Source organism: Chiloscyllium plagiosum, chromosome 26 (assembly GCF_004010195.1).
Source record: "Chiloscyllium plagiosum isolate BGI_BamShark_2017 chromosome 26, ASM401019v2, whole genome shotgun sequence".
Taxonomy (NCBI): Eukaryota; Metazoa; Chordata; class Chondrichthyes; order Orectolobiformes; family Hemiscylliidae; genus Chiloscyllium; species Chiloscyllium plagiosum.
The window spans coordinates 15,165,734-15,192,672 of NC_057735.1; positions in this window are offsets into that span (position 1 = coordinate 15,165,734).

The window sequence follows — 26,939 nt, forward strand, 5'->3', positions numbered from 1 at the left end:
TGTACATTGCAAGCTACTAAATATAGGTATTCTGTGTTATGTCTAAGATCTTTCTTTTTAAATGCTCCTTCTTTTTAGATATCTTCTCTCCCCATGATGTCAGAGCTGCACCATCAGTTCTCGCATCGTCATTTACATATCTCATTACTGTATATTACATCTCTATCACTACCCCAAACCCTTGGGTTTCACCTTAATTTGTCTACGTACTTCCAAACCTTACTTTTACTTACTTACATAACCTTGCCAACAGTAAATCATCATTATTATCATTATTTCTATTATCACTATTGTCACCATTGTAACCACCATTAGCACCAACCACCCCTAAATGAACAAGATCAACATCAGAATCTCAAATGTTGAAAGGACCTGGAACTCTGACTAGATATGTCAGCCTGCTTTGCTTCAGTTCAATGCAGTAATATAGAGTCATAGAGAGCATGGAAACAGACCCTTCAGTCCAAACCGTCCATGCCGACCAGATATCCCGACTCAATTTAGTCCCATCTGCCAGCACCCAGCCCATGTCCCTCCAAACCCTTCCTATTCATATACCCATCCAAATGCCTCTTGAATGTTGCAATTGTACCAGCCTCCACCACTTCCTCTGGCAGCTCATTCCATACATGTACCACCCTCTGTGTGAAAACATTGCCCCGTAGGTCTATTTTTCCCCTCTCACCCTAAACCTATGCTCTCTAGTTCTGGACTCCCTGACCCCAGGGAAAAGACTTTGCCTATTCACCCTATCCATGCCCCTCAACACTGTATGCCTTCTTAACAACCCTATCAACCTGGGGGCAACTTTCAGGTAGGTAAAAACAATGACTGCAGATGCTGGAAACCAGATTCTGGATCAGTGGTGCTGGAAGAGCACAGCAATTCAGGCAGCATCCAAGGACTTTCGAAATCGACGTTTCGGGCAAAAGCCCTTCATCAGGAATAAAGGCAGAGAGCCTGAAGCATGGAGAGATAAGCTAGAGGAGGGTGGGGGTAATCCAGAATCTGGTTTCCAGCATCTGCAGTCATTGCTTTTACCTAACCAATGTCCTGTACAGCTGCAACATGACCTCCCAACTCCAGTATCTAGAATTGTTCTACCACTCTGCACACTATCTCACGTAATATGGCTATGTCTATTCCACATCTTCTGATAATTATACTTCATCCCATTCTTGGCTTGATGATGATTAATGCCTCCTTACCCTTGAGTATTCCTTTAGGCATTCCAAGAAAATAAGATCTTAGTTGATCTTATTATCAACTTTTTATCATAACTTTTAACTTTTGATCCTTTAGTGTGAGGTAAGAATGACAGTCCTTCACATCAAGGCAGCATTTGACCAAGTGTGGCATCAAGGAGCCTTAGAAGAACTCTACTCAAGGGGTATTGGGGGTAAACTCTCTCCTGGTTAAAGTCATACCTGGCACATTGAAAGATGGTCGTGTTGGTTAGAGGTCAGTCACCTCAGCTGCAGGACATCTCTGCAGGGATTCTTCAGGGTATGGTCCTAAGTATAACCATCTTCAACAGCTTCATCACTGACCTTCCTTCCATCATATGGTCAGAAGTGGGGATGTTCACTGATGATTGCACAATATTCAGCACCATTCGTGACTCCTTCGATATTGAAGCATTTCATGTTCAAATGAGGCAAGATCTGGACAATATCCAGACTTGGGCTGACAAGTGGCAAGTAACATTTGTGCCACAAAAAAGCCAGGCTGTAACCATCACAAACCAGACACAATCTAACCACAGCCTCTTGACATTCAATGGTGGTATCATCATGAATCCCCTATTCCTGGGGACTTACCATTTAGCAGAAACTCAACTGGACTCGCCACATAAACACAATGGCTACAAGAGCAGGTCAGAAGCTAGGAATATTGTGATGAATAACTCACTCCTGACTCCCCAAAGCCTGTCCATCATAAACCAGGCACAAGTCAGGAATGCAATGGAATACTCCCCACTTGCCTGGATGGGTGCAGCTCCAACAACACTCAAGAAGCTTGACATATTAAGGACATTACATCCACAAACATTCACTCCCTCTACCACCAATGCTCAGTAGCAGCAGTGTCTACAAGATGCACCTTCCAAACACATGACCATGTCCAATTAGAAGGACAAGGGCAGCAGATACACGGGAATACCTTCATAGACCTTCCCCTCCAAGTTACTCACCATCCTGACTTTGAAATCTTTCACCCTTTCTCCACTGCTGCTGGATCAAAATCCTAGCATTCCTTCCCAAATGGCATTGTGGGTCAACTCACAGCAGGTATGGCTGCAGTGATTCAAGAAAGCAGCTCACCATCACCTTCTCAAGGGCAACTAGGGACGGGCAATAGAATGCTGGCTGGCCAGCAGCACCCACATCCCACAAATAAATATTTTATTAAAAAATTGGTTTTCTTCACTTTCTGTCCAAGCGTTTCTATGTTGCACTTTTACTGCCCAAAGCATTGCCAGTTTGTGCAGTTGCTTTGCATTCTTCTCAGCTTCTTTTCTCAGGATGTTGGAATCTTCCTGAAGTGTTCCCTCGATTCAAAGTCTTTTGAGGTTCTTTTTCACAGAATCATAGAATTCCGACAGTGGAAGCAGGGCATTTGGCCAATCAAGTCCATACCGATCCTCAAAAGAGCATTGCACCCAGACCCACCCCCTTACCCTATCCCTGTAACCCCATATTTCCCATGGCTAATACACCTAGGCTACACATCCCTGGATAGTACAGGTGATTTAGCATGGTCAACCTACCTAACTTGCACATCTAACCAGAGCACCTGGGGGAAACCACATAGACACGGGGAGAATGTGCAAACTCCTCACAGATAGTTGTCCAAGGGTGGGATCAAACCCTGGTGCTGTGAGCGCAGCAGTACTAACTGCTGGGACACCGTGCTGGCCTGTTCTGAGTTTTAGAGTCTTCATCCTTTCCCATGTTTTTTTGTATGTGTTCTGAGCTCCAGTTCTCCAATCATAAAACCATAAGAAATAGGAACAGGAGTAGGCTTTTCAGCCCCTCAAGCCTGCTCTGTTATCCAATGGAATCATAACTCATCCGACATTCCTCATGTCCACTTCCCTGCCCTTTCCCTATAACCCTCCATTCTTCTAGTGATCAAGAACCTATCTATCTCAGACTTGAGTATACACAGCACCTCCCTCTTTTGTCTATGTCCCTTGGGCTCAAATCTTCAGATCCTGACTCTGGAGGCTTCCTCTGTAATAGCTGTCCTGTGTTATCCTGTATTTTAAGCAAACTCTACTACTTGCACATTGAAATACCAGCCTGGAATACCTCTGTCTACACATACATTGTCTGTAGCTATTTGAGACTCATCTCTAAATAATCTACTTAATTTCCCCAATTGTCCAACCTATCATAGACCTTCCCTTTTGTTGTTCTTGCTGCACTTATCCACCCCTATCATTGCCGAAACTCTTACATTAACATTTTTCTTCAGTACTGATGAAAGATCATTAATCTGAAAGATTAGCTGGAGTTTTCTCTTTTTTAAATTTAAGGGATTGAGATTGGCATCTTTAGAAGTGAGACACCCATCACCTGCAATGAATAGGAAGTCAGTCAGGTCAAGGACAATTAAGCATTTAAATCTGGGACAGCGATGTCCAACTCTAGTTGAAGCATCTGGATAATTAGCCATTGTGAGCAACAGCATTCCTTCAGAGCTTCAGGCCGTTGGCATTACAGCAGTACTGTAGACCAGGAGAACAGAGAGATGTGATACTTTGGGGCAGTTGGTGGGATGGGAACCATAGGGAGAGGAGAGTCAGGGACATTGGAGAGAAGGGCAAGATGGGGCCTTCAGCAGCCAATGTCCCCATTTGTCATTCATGCCCCAATTGCCCCTCGAATAGGGTAAATCAGGGCTCCCTCCTGACCCAACAGGCAAGTCATCTCATTTTTCCAAGTGAGAAAACAGCTTCTCTCGCTTACTGGGAATCCAGTTAATCGGTGTGGTGGCAGATGAGACCCTTAGTGATTGTTACCTGATCTTTTAAGGACCTGAATTGGTGGCAGGTCTGCAAGACTGGCCATCATTCTACCTGCCCAGATCTTCTAGAAGGGAAAACAACAACAAAATCTGCAACTGATGTGACCTGTTTTGTATACCTCAAGATGGTGCTGCAGCATGACCAGTATCTTCATTTCTACATGTTACTCCATTTTTATTGTTGTTTCTCTCTGGATTAATTCCAAGGGTGGGAAGGAGATGGGTATTTCCATGGTGCTAATCCAGTAGATTATTTGCCCTTCCTGTCACTTTACTCAGCACAAGGTGGGGTTGGTCTGGGTGGGGTGCTCTTCAGAGGTTCAGTGTGGACTCGATTGGCTGAATGGCCTGCTTCCACACTGTAAGGATTCTATGATGATGACTTCCCAGTATGAAAACCCTGTAAAACCAGTGAATGAGCAAGTTAGTCCAATTCACCTCGTAGACTTCAAAATGGAGTTCCAGCATAATCCGAATGCTCATTTCCAAGTATTGCTGTTTATTTTACAAGCGTTTCCTTCCAGCAAGGGGAACATCCCAGTCGTTAACTCTGTTTATTTCCAAACATTTTGCCCAATTTGCTGTCTATTTATCTTTTGATTCTGTTGAGATTTCCAGCATCTTTGCTTTTGTATAAAATGAGGTGGGAATGGCTGGACAAAAACCATCTGAATACAACACAAAGGTATAACGCAATGGGATATAAATATCATGTTGCATTTGTGTTATAGTGATGACCACTGGCTTCATGTCCTGTCCGATCAGCACCTTTCAGATCCCATCAAAGTAACCGTGGCAATTGACACATCGTCCATGTCACTCCTCAATTTAAAACAAAGTACCATGTATGGATTCCGACAACTGGGAATCAAAAATTGCAGTTTTAGCTTGATTAATGACAGCTATAGCTGTGGTGCCATAGTAACAGGAAAGGCTTCCACTTGTTCAATGCACTGGTGTTATATAAGTGGATTTACGGGCCAATTATCTACACTAATACATCTGAGCCTAGCAACTGGCAGAGGCAGTTGTTACCTAGGTGAATGCAGTTACCATTTTTCACCCACTAATGTTCCACAGACAGAAATGAGATCACCGCCCAATCACTCTGCATTTGATTGAAGCAGGAAGCTTGGCCAAGATATCAGGTTATATCACTAATACCATGGAATCTTTGATGAACATGCAGAGTGTGGCCTCTGTTTAGTCTGATATCTAAAAGGCTAGGACCCCTTACAACATACCATGCTCTTAGCATCACACCAGAGTGTTATCCTATGTTATCTCCTCTATTTGATTGGTCATACTTGACCTTTTGACTTAGAGGTGAGGCTGCTACGAACTGAGATGACATGTAGGCCTGGATTCCAGGGGATATTTATTTGTTTAATGTCACATTTCTTCATCTAACTAAAATTTCACATATTTTTAGTAAATGATTGTAAAGTGTAAAATATTTTAACTTCTACCTTAATGGCATCAAAATTTCCCAACAACTTATTTTGCCATCTGTGATGATTCAAAATGGTGGCACATAGGCATCAGTTACTTTTGTGAAATTTTGTTGCAATATGCTAGGTCAGATAGTCCTTCCAGACTAGTGACCTAATTCAGTGTGTGTTAAAGAACAAGGAACTCCCATAATGTTAATGGAAAATTGTTTATACTGGGATGGTTTGTAGCAGATGGGGTAAATGTTGAAGACCCATTGTTAGCTTGCTTTTGGTTCAGAATAATCAAAGATTAATTTTAGTTTAGAAAACTAAATAATTGAATGTTTTTAGAGCAGTGCAGAGGAGAACTGATTGGGGTCAGGAGCAAATATAGTCTAATTTCTGGAAAGGAGGTTTTTCTTACAGTGCATTTAAGAAAATAAGTTACCTCAGTGGAAAAATTTAATGTGTACACCTTCCTAACTAGGAATATTTGGTCAGAAATGAAAGGTTATAAGAAGTTGAGAAAGCATATTCTATCCATTTTGTGGTACTCGTGTAAAAATACTCCACAATTCACAGGACAGAAACAGGGGAGAATTAGTTTATAATTGAATGCTAAAATTTAATATAGGAGTATAATTTATCAGGATTGTTGTAAAGTCAGTGCCTTATGAAAAAGGCTGAAACTGCGGAGTGTTTAAGACTTTTTTTTATAATTGCAGTTCTGTACTTTTATTTATTTTTGTGTAATCAACTACTGTTCTGCTGTTAGAGAAAGTCTACAACCCGTGGGACTGTGTTTCAGTAATTGACCAGCATGTTAAAGCAATTTTTTTTTAAATGATCTATCAAACTAGATGTCACTCGTGGATCTGATTTATCCAATTGTACGATCTGCTGGGATCACAACACATCCATGCAAATTTGAAATTGGCAGGGAAGTGATTCTATATTTTGTACTCCCTGACTTGCTGCTTATAAAATACATCAGTTCATGAGGCTGTTCATCCTGCTTGCTGAAATTACTGCTGAAATGGGCCAGGAGCTCTTCTGGACTTGGCTTCAGAATCAAATGCTACAAGAAGCATGAATTTGGCCCATGACTCGGGTGGAATCGCCGCCTCAGGGAGCTGTCAGACAATCTGATCAGCAAACACTGCAGACTCAACAGCAGCAGTGACCAGGACAGGAAGGACAAGCAGTCCCCAGATTCTGAGGCTCTGAGCCCATCACTGTGTAAGTCCGCAGGTGGCTGGCCAGGAAGTGCATCAGTGGGCAGGAAGGGCCTGTACAGTTAGGGTCTTGATGGAGAGGCCAGGGGGTGGAGTGGCATGGAAGACAGTCACTTGTGAGGGAGCAGACATCTGAAGGGAAGAACCGAATGTGGAAAGAGGGTGGAACACTCCATTCCCGCCCAAGACCTGGGCAAGATGATCTGTTCCCCCCCCCAATGAACCTGTCCTCTTCTGCTGGCCTCAAAATTGAGGTCGGGTGAAAACCAGCTCATAAGTATCCATTTAAAGACCTTGGTTTTGGAAGACAGGCACGGTACCATAGACCTTGCCCATTTCACATAAACGTATGCACAGGTGGAGGCAGGTGGGAGTGAGGTAGGAAGGTCATCCTCGAGAAACCTTACAGATAGACTGCACAGAAGCCATCTGATGATGGATCTGTGAAATTCTGCCCACGATATCTGGAGTGTCGAGCTAGCACCCTACCTGAACCAGCTTCCAACCTAGCCAGCTGTCTTAATGAACAATAGCTTTGCTGGAAAGTCAAAGAGGGGCTTGGCATAAGAAAGCCGTCCTTTTACCTCAGGAATAGCACCATCTGTAATGCACTCTGAGAAAGAAATGTCAGCAGGCAGCTTTATCTTTCACAGCACATGTATGGCTTTCTTGCATTTCCCGCAGGCTTTATAGGGAGTCGAGACTGCATAATTCTTTGAGCAGTGTGGATACACGTAACTGATGGGGAAGCTAGAAATCTAAGGCTTTCTTTGCCTTACTAGACCACAGCAATGAATTATGCCAGGGAAGGGGACAAATATGTAACATACTACTAATTGCTTGATTACAGTCCCATCTGGTAAAACTAAAGCTGTTTCAGCGTGAAATCCTCTTCTATCACAATCAGAGTGATTAGGGAATAGGAGTGACATTTACTTTTTTGCAGCAATAACCTGTCCTGAGTGCTCCCTGTCTCCATGTATTCTCTGACTGTCGTGATGTTCAAATGATTTCTGTGGCTAATTACCCAATGGACCTGCTGTCTGCGCTGATGAACCATTACCATGCTGAGATAGCAGCTCCATACTAGAGACAGATGGATTCGAATACCAGTTATTGTAGGTGTAAAGGCATACTAATAGAAATTCTTCAGCTGAACACCACTACTGCCATCTGTAGGTACAACGGATCTAAATTCTTGTGACTTACAACATTCTCATTTGTATTCATGTTTAGGCAGCTTATATCACCATCTCATGATCATTATTACTCACTGTTGGTGATCGAATAATTCTGCTGCCTTCCAGATGGGACCTTAGATGGAGATCTGACTGCCAAATCAGCTCAATGTTAACAAATGAATGTGTGTTCCTCTCCTAACTACCAGTTTTACTGTTCCTGTGTCTATGTATTTGGAGCCTCCTTGTGCACACTTTTAGTACTGCTCTTGTGGATGTTATAGCAGCAATCACACTTTCGATCCTGAAAATAATAATCTCAGAAATGTTACCTGTGCCCCAAATGTCACCATTTAGGCAAAGACAGAGCAGGGAGGTAAATATGTGGCTTGAGGCATAGTGTAGAAGGGGGGGGAATTAGATTTTTGGGAAAATGGGACTATTTTTGGGAAAGACAGGAGTGTTCAGAAGAGATGGGCTTCATCTGAACGGAAATAGAACCAATCTCCTGGCTGAGAGAGTAAATTGTGTAGTTGGGTGGACATTAACTTTTAAGGCAGGGGAGGTAGATTGACTAATGGGCTTAGTTTTGGAAGTACCAGAGAGGGCAAAAAGAGAGAAGATGGGGAATCGGGTAAAGGCAGTGAAGGAAGGCTTCAGTGTTGACAGTGAACAAAGAAATTGTCACATTCCAGTGGGCAAGGAAATGATTAGGGCAGGGTTGAATTGCATGTATGTAAATGCACAAAGTATCATAAATTAAATTGGGGGACTGGAAGCAGAAATTGCTCTGGGGGATATTACACAATAGGATTGACAAAATCATTGCTCAAGCCAAATTGGAACTGTCTACGTAACATCCCTGGTTATGAAGTTGTTAGTAGAAACAGGCTGGGTAAAAAAAGAGGTGTAACAATCTTGGTCAAAGATAGTATCATTGTCCTTGAATGAGATACAGTTCCTGAATTAGAATCTATATGATGGAAGGTGAGAAACAGGAAGGGAGAGGTGACCTCACTGGAGTTTTATTATAAACCTTCAAGTGGTGAAGAGGAAGTAGAAGAGAGTATTTGCAGGCAGATTATGGAAATCTATCGGATAAGTTGGTCTGTGATTGTTGATGATTTCAAGTATCCAAGGGTAGACTGGGAAAAAGGTAGAACGTGAGCTGTGGAAGGGGAAAAATGTGTGCAGGAAAACGTTCTGGAACAATACATTTCCAGTCTGACCAAGGAAGGAGCTGTATTGGAACCAATCCTAGGAAATGAGTCAGGCCTAGTAGAGAATGACAGAGTGGGGGATTATTTGGGAAATAATGATCATAATATATAATAAGGTTTAATATTGAGTTAGAAAAGGATAAAGATCAGTCAAAGTTCAGAGTGCAGACTGAAATAGAGTAGATTTAAGGGGTCTAAATGTTGAACTGGAGCAAATTGATCAGAAACATGTTTTGGTGTACAAAAATGATGAAAAATGGGAGACTTTTAAAAGAGAGATGAATAGGATTCAAGTGAGGTACATTATCAGGAGAAATAAATACAGGGTATCCAAAGCTATAGTACTAAGGATTTTAAAGACAAAAGAAATGGCACTAAAAAGGCTGTCAGCATTTGAGGTGGAGAAGTCTCCAGGGCTGGATGGAATGCATTCTAGATTGCTGAGAGAATTAAGGGAGTAAATTGCGGAGCCATTGAAAGAAATTTTCAAGGCTTCTCTGAACATAGGAGTAGTCCCTGGCCACTAGAGAATTGCAAATATGACACTGTTAGTGAAGTAAGGGGGGAGAAACATAACCAGGAAATCCTGAACTGTCAGCTTTACACCAATAGTAAGAAAACTGATGGAGGCCATAATATGGGGATAAGATAAATCTACACTGAGAGAAAGATAAGTTAATATGAGGCAATCAGCATGGCTTTGTCAAGGGCAGGTCATGTCTGACAAATTTAATTGAGTTTTTTGATGAGGTGAGATAGGCGTTGGTGACAGTAGTGCTGTAGATGTTGTATATTTGGTCTTTCACAAAGCATTTGATGGAGTACCACATGGCAACTTAGTTAGCAAATTAGAAATGTTTGTGATAGATGAATCACTTGGCAGCATCGATTAGAAGTTGGATAAAGAATAAGAAACAGAGGATGGGCACTTCTCAAATGGAGACAATTTGAAGTAGTGTTGGTGTTGGGACCCTTGCTTTTTCTGATTTTTATAAATGATTTGAAGATGGGTGTTGCGAATAAAATCTCTAAATTTTCAAATGATACTAAATGAGGGAGGCTGGTGAATTTGTAAGCATTTTGCTTAGTGACTTCAAAAGGACATTAACAAGTTAGTCAAATAGGCAGACATCTGGCAGATGAATTTTAATACAGAGAAATGTGAGGTAAATGCACTTTGGTAGAAAAGAACATGGAGAGACAATATAGGCTCAAAGGTACAACTCTGAGGGAAGTACAAGAGCAGGGAGACATTGTGATTCGAGTGGAAGTGGCCAGGCAAGATGAAACAGTTGTTAAGAAGGCTTGCTGGATCCTTTGGTTTATAAATAGAGGCATAAGTATAAAAGTGGTGCTACATTTCTACCATTATTTGGTCAGACAACATTTAAAGTCTAGTGTTCAGTTCTGAGCATTTTAGTTAAGGAAGGATGTTAAAGCCCTGGAGAGAGTGCAAAGGAGGTTTACTAGAATGTTGTTACAAGTGAGGAATTTTAGAAGCAAGGCAGATTAGAGAAATTGTATTTATTGTCTTGGGAGCAGAGAAGGTTAAGAGGTGCGTTCATTGAGGTATTCAAAATTATGGACAATTTTGAATGGATACAGAAGAATATTCCACTAGCTGGTATGTCCATAACCAGGGATCACAATTTCAAGATTGTCATGAAAAGATCTAGGAGTTAGATGAGGAGAAGCTTCTTCACTCAGAGTTATTAGGATTTGGAATGTGCTGCTTGAGAGAGTAATGGAGGTGGAATCCATGTGTAGTTTCAAAAGAGAGTTGGACATACATTTGAAAGTGATGAATTTAAAGGGCCAGGGAGATAGGGCTGGAGAATTGGGATCAGCTTGCTAGCTCTTTCGGAAGCCAGTACAGGCATGATGGGTCAAATAGCTTCCTTATGTACTGGTAAATTCTTTTATTCTAAGAGATCTGAGATGTGATCAGGGACTGCACAAATGAGTGCCGTTCAATCTTATCCAGCATCATTGGAGCAACTGGCTCAGGACATTACTGGACTTAATGGGAATTAAATATTCAGAAGCCCATAGCCTTTTGCACTAAATCTTACCAGCCTCCAGAATATTTCTCCGGAGGTGGCCAGGCAAGATGAAACAGTTGTTAAGCAGGCTTGATGCATCCTTTGGTTTGTAAATAGAGGTGGTAGTGGTGGAGGGGCAGAAGGGTGGGGATGCATATTCATAGAATCCCTACAGTATGGAAACAGGCCATTAACCCCTTGAGTCCACACCAACCCTTTGAAGAGCATCCCATCATAAATCTGCATTTCCCATGGCTAATCCACCTAACCTGCATATCCCTGGACTCGAAGTGCAATTTAGCATGGCCAATCCACATAACCTGCACATCTTTGGACTGTGGGAGGAAACCAGGGCACCCAGAGGAAACCCATTCAGACATGGGGAGAAGATGCAAACTCCACACAGACAGTCATCCAAGGGTAGAATCAAATCCCTGCTGCTGTTAAGCAGCAGTGTTAACCACTGAGCCACCGTTCCACTCTTGTGGGTAGGGTGGTCCAGTAAAATTACAGGAAGCCATGACAAATCAGCTTTCCATGTCCTGCCATCAAAGAATTTTACTGATAGAGTCATAGAATCATAGAGTCATATAGATGTACAGCACGGAAACAGACCCTTCGGTTCAACTCGTCCACGCCGACCAGATATCCCAACCCAATCTAGTCCCACCTGCCAGCACCCGGCCCATATCCCTCCAAACCTTTCCTATTGTTTTCTTAAAAACATTTTCCCAAGATTACCAAGCTCTTAGCCTACATTTGTAGATAGTTTTATCACCTCGACCATTTTACTCTTCAACTGACACAACATTAATGCTAATCATTAAAAACACAAACCAATAAATGTAGTACTTACATGTAAATTATCTATGCCACGCCAAAACTCTGAGGCATGCTTAATGAAGCTTGTTGAGAATTTCCATTTCTCTGATGTCTGCAGCCACTCTGCATCTGATAAGTTCCTTGTCATAAATCTTGTAGGTGGGACTGGAATAAATAAATGTGTAAACATCCCATTGATGGCTAATTTATCAGGTTGTCAACAGCAATCTAGAACACATGCACACTATTGACATTGTCCCTATTTCCCCTCTCCCTCCAACACATTGGGAGAATGTCATTAAAGTGCATATGGTGTAGCAACACATTATTGGTCATTGATCATGGTTTCAAAATCTGATGGGAGGTAATATATAATAACTGGGGTAAATGCCAAGGATACAGAGATTAGAAAGCCTTTGGCAGGTACCAGGCAGAAGTCAACTGTGGAAAACATTATTACTACACATAACACACACTATACAGAAGGGCAGCACGATGGCTCAGTGGTTAGCATTGCTGTCTCACAGCACCAGGGATCCAGGTTCAATTCCGCCCTCGGGCAACTGGCTATATGGAGTTTGCACATTCTCCCTGTGTCTGCGTGGGTACCCTCTGGGTGCTCTCGTTTCCTCCCACACTCCAAAGATGTGCAGATCAGGTGAATTGGCCATGTAGTGTTAGGTCAATTAGTCAGACGGAAATGGGTCTGGGTGGGTTACTCGTCGGTGTGGACTGGTTGGGCTGAAGAGCCTGTTTCTACACTGTAGGCTATCTAATGTATTGTACACCTCTGGGACAGGTGGAATTTGAACCTGATTCTCCCAGTCCAGGGGTAAGAACACTGCCGCTATTTGTTACAAATTAATTCTCATTCAAAGCATTTGCAGTTCCACTAGGTATCTGCAGGTGTCACTGTACAGCACTTGGATGCGACAATCTGAGACCGTACCCCTTGGAGGCACTTTAGCTCCACTACAACACAGATATTAAGGCGCTATACTACCACTGAAGCACAGCAGCCACAGCTGTATGTACCACCTACAAGATACACTGCAACAACTCATCAAAGCTCTGTCAATGATATCTTCCAAACTTGCAACTTCTACCACCTAGAAGGACAGGACAGCAAATGCATGGTAACACGGCCACTCGCAAGTTTTCACCTAAACAACATAGCAGCCTGACTTTGAACTATATTGCTGTTTCTTCGCTGTTACCGAAACAAAGTCCTGAACCTCCTTTCCACCAGCACTGCGTATATACCCACAGCACAGGGGCTGTACAAGTTTAAGCAGGCACCACACAGACAGCTAGGGATGGACAATAAATGCTACTCCAGCCGCCAATGCTCACATCCCATGAATAAATATTAAAAATGGGTGAGAATAATTAACTAGTTTGTTATTGGATTCTAATGTTATTAATATTGAATAAGGGAAACATTTACTCAGCATTTTTAAGTCTGTAGTGATTGTAACAAGGTCAGTCAGCTGGATCTCAGAATTTTGAGTTCCCTGATTGGGGCTATTAATGTGATCCAATCAGGGAGCCCTAGTTGACAAAAAAGAACAGGAGTGTAAAAATGAGCACTACTGCAGTTAGTGCTTATTTAAAAAAAATCAGTGGTAAAAAAAAGAACAGGAATGACTCCCTGCCTTCCCCTTCACTGTCTGAGCACACAGCATTGCTCTCTGAGAAGGGCACTGCTTGTCACTGGCCACTCTGGTGTCTCCTTTCTTCCTGGTGGTGGAATATAAATAAAGATTTACACACTTGTTGTTTTTCACTGTGTCCGACACTTGCACAGACACGACATGGGTGCTGGAGAAAAAGTAAGCACAATGCTGTCAGGAAAAAAGACAAAAAGAAAGAAAAAGGAAATAAAAGGAAAGTGAAAGCATGAGTGTCACTCTGAGAGCTGGCTGTGAGGGAGCTGGACCAGTGTCAAGGACTATTCATGTGTAAATAAAGGGGACCTTGGGGATGGGATACTGGCCTCTGTGGAGTTATTTCAAACTCTATTTATTATTCTTGTCACTACCTTTCTAGTCATCAGAAAATAGCTAAAGACCCTGGTATCATGCCTCTTTAAAGCATGAAGATATTGTAGATTTATCTAACAAAACAAAACTAACTGCAAAAAAAAGCTAAAAGATGGCTTCCCGAGGACCAACTGATTTTCTTGTGCACTGAAACATTCCCCTATCTTCAAAGGCCACAAAACGACTGTTTAGCCCATTGCTGGTCTAGTGTCCTTTCCTGAAGGATATTCAAAAGAGTAATTTTAATTGAATAGATCATTTAATCACAAAGAAACCGGTTGTATCAAAACTTTCGATGCAAAAAGCACCAACGTAGCAAGTCTACTGGCCTAAAATCACACCTAACTTTGAAAAGGACTTGGGCTTGATACAAGGCAAATGATTAAAACAATCATGTTTGGTACCCGTTTGAAAAATAAACATCAGAATCTGTGGTGGCAGAGACGTATCATCAGAAAACTATCACACCAGCTGCAAGACAACTGCACTGCCAAGGTATATAAAAAAGCTATTCTGAAAGTAGGAGGAGGACTATCCCTGCAGCCTAGTTCAAATTCAGATTCACCTGAGAGCTGATCTCCTAGCAATTCAACTACAGTAATCCTCACAGTTTATTGAGAACTCTCAACTTGTGAAAGACCTCCACTTCAACTAAACCATCATTTCTTCCAAGAAATTGCAGACTACTATGAAGTGACTGAAATAATTCCTAATTGTAATTGTATTGCTTTTTTATCCTTCATCTGCATTCAATCTTTATGTGTGAGAGACTTTGCATTTTAAATCTCCAAAATAGGTATGAGAAAATAAAAACCCTTCTTTATTTTTAAATTCACAAGCGTGGGCTACCGGATAAATTAAAACTAAGGCAAATGATTTTGTGGACAAGAAAACATAGTAACATAACATTAACCACATGAAGATACTTAAATTCTACCTCTGATATTCAGAATGTATATCATATTTTGAAATATCCACTTGTGGAAGCATGCCAACTGCATGGACTTTTCTCAACTGCTTTAAAACATTAAATATTGTGACTCCATAAAGCATCTTTCAAGTCACTTTCCTGGAATTGCAATGAGGGGCTGGCATAGTCAAATGTTTATGATAGGCATAGTGAGTGTTGGTGACAGATGTAGTCAGATGTTTATGATACAATGAGATGTCACTGTTGAGCTGTCCCAGTACTTTTTAAATGGTATGTGGGTTTCTACCTTTTTCCCTTTCAGATAGTGAGCTTTCAATCCCAATCATGTTCTAGATGAAGAAATTTCCAATTGCGTCCCCTCTAAACCCTCTACCTCCTGCCCCAAATCAAAATCATTAACCGCCACCCCCCCCCCCAGCTTGTTGAATCCTCAGTCAAGGGGAATAAAGTATATCTATCCACTCTATTGTGAACTTTCATTGTTTAATACTTTTTCATTAGATCCATCCTCCGCCTTCTCTGTTCTAAAGAAAACAATCCTAGCTGATCCAGTCTTTCCTGATTTCGAAAATTCTGTCATTCAGTCAATATCCTCATAAATATCCTCTGTACCCTTTCTAGTACAATCCCATTATTAATGTGGGGACTAAAACTGTGTGCAATAAGTCAGCTGTGGCCTCATTAGTATTTTATAATGTTCCAAAATAACCTCCTCTCACATTTTTCATATCTTTACTAATAAAAACAGGGATGCCTTCTTGACCACATTACCTACACATTACCTACTTAGCCATCTTCAGGGATCTCTGGATATGTGAGTCCAGAACTAGAGGGTATCGGTTTAGAGTGAGAGGGGAAAGATATAAAAGGGACATAAGGGGCAACTTTTTCACACAGAGGGTCAAATCAGCTGCCAGAGGAAGTGGTGGAGGCTGGTACCATTACAGCTTTTAAAAGGCATCTGGATGGTTATCACAATAGGAAGGGTTTAGAGAGAAAAGGGCCAAGTGCTGGCAAATGGGACTAGATTAGGTTAAGATATCTGTTCGGCATGGATGAGTTGGACCAAAAGGTCTGTTTCCATGATGTACATCTTTATGACTCTCGTTCAAGTCCTATACTTTTTATGTTTCTTTAATTTATTCTGTAGAACCTTGTCTTACTTGCCTTCACCAATGCACTCGCTCACACTGCTCCATACTGAACTCAATTTGCCACTTTTCCATCATAGGTGACCAATCCATTGATATCCATCTGCAGTCCATAGCTTTTGTTCTCTAATATCAGCACCATAGCCATATTTTGTATAATTTGCAAATTGCTTAATTATACTCCCCATGTTCAAGTCCATGTCATTTTCATTTCAACTGGAAACTGCTTTACAGCTACAAAAACATCAAATAATCATTACCCTTTGTTAAAATCCAAATAGACTACATCAAATGTATTGCTGGTCTATGATTATTAGATACCCCCCTCACTTTTTAAATATCCTCTAGTCCTCTAGCATCATAAATGTAGTTAGACAAGATTGAAAAATAATTACCAGAATCTTGGTTATTTCTGGTTTTACTGCCCTGAAAAGCCTGGAGTACATTTCATCCAGGTTTGGAGATGCATATCATTTCAAAAATGTTAAAACTCTTAACATTTCCTCTTTCACTAATTTCACCTGATACTTCATGCACCTCCCTACTTCAACTGTCGTTATCATCCCTCTCTAATGTGAACATATATAAAAAGGACTGAATCCTACTTTCTTTTGGCTAAGTGTCAATTTGATTAAATTTAGAGTAGGAGAGCTTTTACAACACAAAAGGAGGCCCTTTGGCCCACCATGTCTGCATTGGCCATCAAACATCCATCAGTCTAATCCTTTTTTCCAACACTTGGCATCCTATGGTTTTTGTTAATGTTTGCCTATGTACTGCTTAAATGTCCTGAATGTTCTTATCTCTACCATCATTTCAGGCAGTGAGATTCCAGCTATCTACAACACTCTGGGTGGAAAAATAGTCCACAAATTCCCCCTAAATCTTATGTCCTTTGGTTATTGATCCCTCTACTGAGGGGACATGTTGCTCCCTTTTTACACTGTCCATGTCTCTCAGAACTTTATACATCTCAATCCGATCCCCACTCAGCCTTTCTAATTTCTTTTCTTAGCTGAAGCACTCCAGCCCAGGCAACTACTCGGTGAATCCCTTACTGCACCCTCTCTAGTGCAGTAACATCCTTTTGTACACAGTGGTGACCAGAACTGCAAACAGTATTCCAGCTATGGCCTAACTACAATCATATACAGCTCCATCATAATGTCCATCTCCATCCACATGTTGGTCGCTACATAGAACCAACCCTTTCTTCAGTTATCTTATTGTTCTTTGTATATTTCTAAATTTGCACGAGGCAGTTAGCTTGACAACTGATTTGCAAAGCAGAGTGATGCCAACAGCATCGGCTCAATTCCTGCAACAGCTGAGATTACCATGAAGGGCTCACCTTCTCAACATCTCCCCTCACTTGAGGCATGGTGACGCTTAGGTTAAATCATCATATGTTGTATGTCTGTAATGAGGGATCAGCTCTATGCCTGGTAGGGCTACGGCTACATCTTTTATTTATAAAATAAACGCTGGATTTTACTTACAAATAATTCTTCATGACATATCATAGCTTTCCCAATGCGTGTTTACCTCTGAGTGACTGTTTCCAGTCCATTGTAACTAAATCATATCTTAGCTTCATGGCAGACACAGTTGGTGACATCTGCAGTGATGAAAAAGTAACACAGTGACACGATTGCTTCATTGGCCTTGTTTGGTTTAAAAGCTTTGCATGGATTAGAAATTTAGCTTGACATTTAATAAACTTGCGCTACCACAATCTAGCTCAACTGTGAAGTTACCATGGTGACCAACAAGTAGAAATGTAAATTTGTGCTGGTTAACTTCTAAGCAATCAAACCAATATCTAAAATATGGTCAGTTACATCATCTGTGCTCTACTCAATAATCCCCAGTAAACTATAAAATCCTTGTCCATATTCCACGAATTTTCTGCTGGAATTATTTATACCAGGATCTCCAGCTGCACTGAATTTCCATTCTGCTGTATTCCAGAAAATCCACTAGAGGGCATATTTTCATATTGAAATGCATTAAAGAATAGGTTCCCATTTACTGCAGTGATGGAAATGGTGTGACATAGAAGAACTTACAGTTCCTGAAGGGGGTACACTCATTAGTTAGAGACTGGTGGGAACTCAGTGTTGCTTCCCAGAGGAAGCCCAGTCCAATGAATTACCCCTCACAATGCCCAGTGCCAGTTGGAGGCTGGTAGCTCTCTGTTACTGCCTGCTGCTGTCTATAGTATTCCAGGATCTTCACCAGGGGTTGCAATGGATCCCTGGACTCAATGTGTATTGGTGAAGAGGATTGTAGAGACCCCACTCTGGTAAGCCATTAGCAAACACAGTCAGAAAGTTCGGCATCTCCCAATCAATTGCTGATCCACTGCTAAATTCCAGCAGCCTCAGGGATAAGCAGTGCCCATTGGCTCACAAATAGACCTAATTGACATCCGCCGTTGGAACGGGTGTGTTTCTAACACCTTCCCCTCAGAATTAATCATGGGAGATTTTCCCTGCTCCCTGGAGCCTGACACAATCTCTAGTGACTGGAGTAAATTCTACCCACAGAATGCAAATACAAACAATTGTAGGTGTAATAAACATTATCTCTATTATAATGAGGCATGTGCTAGTCATTGCTTGTGTTAACAGGAAAATCATGTGTGTCTACACATCTCACATCACAGCAATAGACTGTGGCAGCTACATTTTGGTCGCCTTTTTTATGGTAACCATTTACTACCGTTTTACAATAGCTGTACTCCCATTGTGCCTCATCTATATATTCACTTATTGTTGACTTGATGAGTTGCTACAGTCACTATATACAGTTGGGTTTGAATCAGGCAGGACTGAATCATTCTTACAAATTGGAAAAAATGAGTTCCGTATTTGAAGGTGATTGGAAATCCAGCCACTGGTGAGGAATGCCAGAGTGTATTGGTGCCGATTCTAAGCCTGGATAAATGGGAAGAGTTGGTGACAGGGAGGTTTGTAAAACCAACTGCCAAATCTGAATGATGTTTGGTATGAATGAAAATAGCACTCATGCCAGGAAGTACCTTGCAAGCAATGTGCACAGTCCCCACCTGAAATCTCACCTCTGGGAAGTTGTCAAGGGTTACCACCCAGAGGAAGGAGGGAGAACCCAGAGCTGAAGAGGGTGTAGTTCAGTCAGCGTTTGTGAACCCCAAGTTAAAAGTGCAAATGAACAAAGCTAAGAGAACAAGAGCTTATGGAATTTGGTTCCAATCTAGTATTGGCATTGATATTTTCTAATTAATTCATTCAGAGATTCTATTGCATATACAGTGGCTCAGTGGCTAGCACTGCTGCCTCACAGCATCAGGGACTTGATTCGATTCCAGCCTTGGGCAGCAGAACTGACATATGATGAAGGACTGGATTGACTGGGCTTGTACTCACTGGAATTTAGAAGAATGACAGGAAATATCATAAAAAACATATAAAATTCTAATGGGACTGGACAGGCTAGATGCAAGAAGAATGTTCCCAATGTTGGGAAGTCCAGAACAAGGGACCACAGTCTACAAATAATAAGTAAGCCACTCAGGACTGAGATGAGGAAGAATTTCTTCACTGAGAGAGTTGTGAACCTGTGAAATTCTCTACCACAGAAAACTGTTGGGGCCAATTTATTAGTTATATTCAAGAGGGAGCTGGACATGGCCCTTGTAGCTAAATGGGTCAAGGAGTGTGGAGCGAAGGTGGGAGTGGGGATACTGAAATTACATGATCAGTCATGGTCATATTGAATGGTGCAAGCTCAAAAGGTTGAATACTTTACTCCTGCACCTATTTTCTGTGATTTTATGACTGTCTGTCTAGGTGGAGTTTGCACATCCTCCCCGTGTCTGTATGGGTTTCCTCCGGGTACTCCAGTTTCCTCCCACAGTCCAAAGATGTGCAGGTCAGGTGAATTGACCAAGTTAAATTGCCCATAGCATTCAGGGATGTGCAGGCTTGGTGAGTTAGCCATGGGAAATGCAGGGTTACAGGAATAGAGTAGGGAGATGGGTCAGGGTGGGATGCTCTTTGAAGGGTTGGTGTGGACTCAATGGGCCAAATGGCCTGCTTCCACATTATAGAGATTGGATAATTCAGAGGGAGGGACATTATCACTGCACCACGAGAGCCTATCCGTGCTCTAGGTAAAAAGGTATTTTCCAATCTACGTGTAGAGAGGTGTTATTACACATTGTCTGGAGCAGGTGGAACTTGAACCCAGGCTCAGAGGTGGGGCCACTATCACTGCACTACAAGAGCCCTTGACAGCTTCAAAGGTATTTTCTTAATTAATCTGTTCAGAGAATCTATCATGCATCTCCAGAGCAATTGGGCTTGAACCCAGGATTCATCTTCCAGAGATAGGAGCACAACCACTATGTAACAATAGTCTTTAATCGTTTTATTTTTCTGGATCAACCTGTTTAGACATGTTATCACACATTTCTGGAGCAGGTGGGATTTGAACACAGGCCTCCTGGCCCAGACACAGGGACATTATCCACTGCATCTCAGGGACCTGAGCATTAGATTAGATTACATTACAGTATGGAAACAGGCCCTTCGGCCCAACAAGTCCACACCGACCCGCCGAAGCGCAACCCACCCATACCCCTACATTTACCCCTATACCTAACACTACGGGCAATTTAGCATGGCCAATTCACCTGACCTGCACATCTTTGGACTGTGGGAGGAAACCGGAGCACCCGGAGGAAACCCACGCAGACACGGGGAGAACGTGCAAACTCCACACAGTCAGTCGCCTGAGTCGGGAATTGAACCCGGGTCTCTGGCGCTGCGAGGCAGCAGTGCTAACCACTGTGCCACCGTGCCGCCCACCATTATAGCTATTAGTATTGCCAGTAATCACACATAGCTGTTGACATCTGGCATCTTGTTACTATTAATGAGTACCCTTTGCATACGCTCCTGTTCACATTTCATTTTCTAAAGACACAAGTTGAAAAGTCAGAGAGAGTATGAACTAGGGGAGGTTCTTTTTGATTAAACCTAATGCTGCGTTTATAAGACAAAGGCCCTTTCCCCATAATCAGCTGAGTCTATGTTGCCCTGACATTAAATAAATTATGTCAAAGATTAAATTTAAAGCAGCTGACATCACAGCAGTGTCTACCCTTTAGTTGTAATTCATGAGCTGTGAAATGCTTTGTAATATCCCGAGGTCATAAAAGATGCTGCATAAATACCAGTTCTTTCTTGCTGAAATAGAGTGGAAAGAAACAGATGAAGCAGACAGTTCAGGATACTGGAAACAGCAGAGGGTATCTCTGAAGATCAGCCACATACTGAAATCACAACTGAATATGAAACAGAGCACAGCTCAGTGATTGATCTTGAATCATTTTAAAAAGCACAGCAATGTCTTTTTATCACAATTAAGTGAAAAAATAGCTACAAGTGCAACAATGAACAACGTAACTGAAGAAGATAACAATCAAAAGTGTTTGATCTATGACTAATCTCAATGAATTCACCTTTTGATAAAATGCCCATTATTCCCTCCAAAGGAAAATGTTCATTGTGTTGCTAAACAATGGAATATAAGTATCACTGATTTAAATATATACATTTGAACAAGCTGCACACTATGCTTTTGAGTGAGCTGAATCAAAGGAAGTGAAAAAAGAGCAAAACAGCAATTGTGCATGCAGGAAGCATGGTGCTGAAGGTAGGTGTGCTGTCTATAATCCTTTGACGTGATGGCACCATTCATGTCCTATTAGTTTGCGTGGGAGAGAAGGACACACGCTTCAATGCAGAGTGTCTGGTAATCAGTTCTTTAACGACTGTAATTTCAGCCACAGCTTCCACAGCTAATGGAAAACCTGTTGGTGTGAATACAAAACCACCATGTGGGTGTCTTTCAGCTCTCTGACTGCTCTGTCCTTTTTTCCATCAAGATCAGCTCTGCACTTTTCTTTATGCAATGACGTCCTATCCGCTGTTATCAGCGAAAGCCTCCAGGGTCAAAGTGGCTTAACGCTGCTTCATTCTTTGTCAGCTAAAGAATTTCAAGTCCACTTAAAGTCATAGAACATGCAAACAGACTCTTCGGTCCAACCAGTCCACGATGACCATAATCCCAAACTAAACTAGTCCCATCTGCCTGCTTTTGGCCCATAACCCTCCAAACATTTCCTATTCATGTACTTATCTAAATGTATTTTAAATGTTGTAACTGTACCCATATCCACAACCAGGCAAAAGTGAGGACTGCAGATACTGGAGATTAGAGTCTAGATTAGAGTGGTACTGGAAAAGCACAGCTGGAAAAGTGTTTTGAAGGGCTTTTGTCCATAATGTCGATTTTCCTGTTCCTCGGATGCTGCCTGACCTGCTGTGCCTTTCCAGCATCATATCCACTACTTCCTCTAGAAGCTCATTTCACACATGAGCCACTCTCTATGTAAATTCTTGCCTTTTTAAAATCTTTCTCCTCTCATTTTAACATTATCACTAGTCATGACATCCCCTCCGTGGTGAAATGACGCCTGCCATTCACCTTATCTATACCCCGTCATTATTTTATAAACCTCAAAAAGATCACCAGTTTTAAGACTGCGTGGCAATTATTGGCAGATTATGGGCAAATTTAAGTCCTTGCTAATAGAAGCTGGATCAAAACTTAACCCATTTCACATTGGATTTTCACAGACACCCTTGGCTATGGGAGTCTTTTGTCCCTCCCGACCAAAGGCCAAACTTAAAACCAAGTCCCAGCTGTGAAGACCAAAATCTAATCATCAAAGTTCCCACAACAATGTCTTTTCCTTTCTGCGAGCTGTTTGATAGCTGCCAAGTTTAATATTTACGAAGCAGAGTTGGGGAACAGGACAGGTTTGTAGACATCCCTTCTCTACTTGGTAAACAAATTAAGGATGGAACTAATTGATAAAGAGATGAATTTCCTGTCCATTTGGAGCCAATAGGGTTGGGAATTGAGGTGGATCAATAAAATGATTAATTGACTAATATACTTCATGTCAGACACCATTGCTGTCCTGAGAAAGAAAGTCTTTGACAGTGTCAAGTGACACTTGATCATAGGGAAGTGAAGTATCAATTTTCAAGGCTATTGGAAAGAAGGGAAAGATTGGATGTGGGGTCAAGGGAAGGTTTATGGCAGATTTAAAAGGGGACAGTGACCAAAGAGAGAGAACCATTTAAAATACAAACAAATGAGCCAGAAGGAAAAGTTCAGTGACTAGCTGTTTCTATTTCTGTTTTTAAGGAATGGGCTCAGGCAAGTGACTCCCAAGATGAGCTTGAAGAGAATACGAAGCAGAAACTAGAGACAGATGTAATTTTTTAAAAAGTGGGTTGGAGAGGGAGGAAATTAGTGAGTAGTGGAAAAGGAAGTCGTGAATAAAAAAAAGGAAGGATGTGGCAGATGCAACTGAATTAATGCATTTGTGAAGAGAGATGCAGGTTCAGTGCTTTAAGATCATATTCAAAACCCATTCCCGTTCAGCTGAAATGTCAATTGGCTGTAGCTATACCCATATCTATTTTATATTTGTGAAGGGTCTGAGCCAAACTTAAGGTTATGATATCCTTGCTGAGGCTTATTCAGTTTGATAAAAGAGCTGTTTCTCCTGTGTTCAAGGGAAGTGGACGTAGAAATCAGTACAATTTGTTTATCATGTTATGTTAGTTGATGAGCACTGTACATTCAATGCCATAAAGAGGCCCTCCCTGTGCCATGTATCAGTGCAACGCAGTATAATATTGTGCTTTTTTCTCTGATATAATAGATTACGAGTGATTTCAAAAGCAGACGTTCAGTATAATATCTCACTGGAAGCAATTTACCCAGTGTCAGATTGGACATTCATTCTGGAGGGGGATCAACTCTGCCAGAGAGTGCCCGACTGGCAGTTCCCAATGAAAAGGGCTGTTTGGGAAGGCCACTGGGATCTTCCCTGTGGGACAGCAACCTCCAACTGAGGGTAAAGCCCAGCAAATGTTCAGTGATGGCTTGGGCTGTCAGTGAAACCTCCTAATGCAATCCTTATTGAAATTTATAAAATCATGAGGGGCATGGATAGGGTGAATAGCCAAGGTCTTTTCTCCAGGGTGAGTGAGTTTAAAACTGGAGGCCATAGGTTTAAGGTGAGAGGTGAAAGATTTAATAGGGACCTTTTTCATGCAAAGGGCGGTGTGTGTATGGAATGAGTTGCCAGAGGAAGTGGTGGAGGCTGGTACAATTTAAAAAATTAAAAGGCGTCTGGAAACTGGCATGAATAGAAAGGGTTCAGAGGGATTTAAGCCAAATGCTGGTGAATAGGACCAGATTAGTTTAGATTATCAGGTCAGCATGGACAAGTTGGACTGAAAAGTCTGTTTCCATGCTGTATATCTCTGGGTCACAGGTGTGGCTACATACGGTAAAGAGATATCCTCTCCATTGGCTTGGCCTGCAGTTTTGACTATTTATTTAGATTAAGTCTCTCTTCAGAGGGCATCTCAAGATGAAAGTGTCCTTTTATCATTCCCTGTTACAATAATTCGCCTTAATTGGATCTGAAGCTTCAGGAGCAAGTTTTCTGTGCATGGCCTTTTATATGATTGTACCAAGAAGGATTATTCAGGTGGGCAATAGTATTCATTTAACTTTGTAGACATTTTCTCTTCATGTGATTCAGATGTCCCTGACAAGCCCAACATTTGTAACTGACCTTAAAGAAAATGATTTGCTAGGGGAGATGTCAGAGGTAGGTTCTTTTCGCAGAGATTGGTGTGTGCATGGAATGCATTGCCCATGGCGGTAGTAGAGTCAGACACATTAGGGACAGTTTAATGACTGCTGAACAAGCCGATGGATGGCAGTAAATTGTTTAGGTTAGGTTAAACTTAGATTAAGGTAAATGCTTGGCACAACATCATGGGCCAAAGGGCCTGTCCTGTGCTGTACTGTTCTATGTTCTATGTTCTAAACCTTTTCACAGGGCAGTTAGAAGCTAACCACATTGATGTGAGCATACAGTCATAGCATAATGATGGCAGTTCCTTTCAATAAAGGGTGTGAGTGAATCAGGTTCAATTTGCAACAATCAATGATAGTTTCTTGGCCACCATCACTGATTCTAGATTTATTAATTGAATTGCACCTGTTGCCATGGTAATATTGTCAATGTTTTGGGCACCTCGATCAGTTGATTTATTAAAAACACTTTACCCAAGTGCTTTTGTTGGTGAGGTGGACAAAGGAACACAGAATTTGGTTTGTGGTTCAACGCAATTTCATTAACAAAATATTCTTTACTAAAACAAAATGTCAACATTTCCCAAATCACCACAATATTTATACTCTATCCAGCTCTATCCGTCTGAGAAAAGATTGTACCCACATGTTTGTCCTGGGCCATTGGAATCTCCTTCCTCTCTGACACAAGGCCTGGGTCTCTTCTCTGAAGGTGGGTCTCACAGGTCAGGATGGATCTTCTCCTGGATCTGCTTGGGTTGCCACACAGTCTTCCATCACGAGTCTTGATGCGAGTCATCCCACAAAAATTGGCTTCCAGGTGTGTGTTTATATCCCCATCACTCAGACCTCCCTGAATATTCTGTGGCATTTGTCCCATGGAGACAGAGGCATGGTCCAATGGGGTCATGCCAACACCCTTCACTGTTGCCATGCTGGGGAGATGTAACATGCAATCTTCAGGCACTGGCTGGAAATCCGGGTGCCCAGAAATTTAATAGAAACTTCTTCAATGCATAACATTTGGACTGGTTGTAACTGGTTCTTCCTGAACCTTTGTGACCTTATTTTCCACTGTCCTCTGAAGCCAATAGTTCTGCTGCTGTTTAGTTTGGCCAGTTTTCTGTGAGGCCTGATTCAGTCCTTTTCAAATGTTCAATTTTGAGCCAGTGGTTGCTTGACCACAGTGGGATTTGAACTCATGCCAGAAGAATGTTAAGGCACAAGTCTAGATTTCTAGCCCAATGACATTACCACGAAGCCACTGTCTCCCCTATTATGAACAGACCCTGATGAGATTCCCCAAATCATTCTGGTTCCCAGGTGTTGAACTCCCAAATGGACAGGGGTGAACTGGCTCCTTTTCTTTATTCATCCACTTCTTCAGTCAGTCACAACAAAGTTACTTTAAAAAAGGATTCCACTCTAGCTGTTGTTTTCCTCCCAGAATAACTTATTTATTATTTTGAAAAGGAAGCACTTTAACCAAGCTTCGTTCAGTTAAAAAGCGAGTGAGTTTACGAGACAGTTAAAGAAATAAAAATGCAGCAGGCTTAGGAATAAGAAGGAAGTTCAAGAAAAAGACAAAAGTTAGAAGATGAATAGATCACTCTTTCTGGGTGGTTTGTGAAAAGTAGGTTGTGGAATGTTTGAACATTTGATGTTGGGATTCTTGGCTTTTCAGTTGGTTACAATTCTTTTGGCTTGATTTCCTTTTGGCTGACAGCAGTCCGAATCAGCGAATCCTTTGTGACTTGTTTCATTCTAACTGGCTTGCTGGCTAGTTAACTTTTCACACTCAGAGTAAGAGAGCGCTTTTGGCTTATTTTTAATCATTCAAGAGATGTGGGCATCACTGACTGGCCCAGCATTTATTGCCCATCCCAAGTTGTCCTTGAGAAGGAAGTCTTCGAGGAGAAAGTGAGGACTGCAGATGCTGGAGATCAGAGCTGAAAATGTGTTGCTGGAAAAGCGCAGCAGGTCAGGCAGCATCCAAGGAACAGGAGAATCGACGTTTCGGGCATAAGCCCGTCTTCAGGAATGAGGAAAGTGTGTCCAGCAGGCTAAGATAAAAGGTACGTCTTAGCCTGCTGGACACACTTTCCTCATTCCTGAAG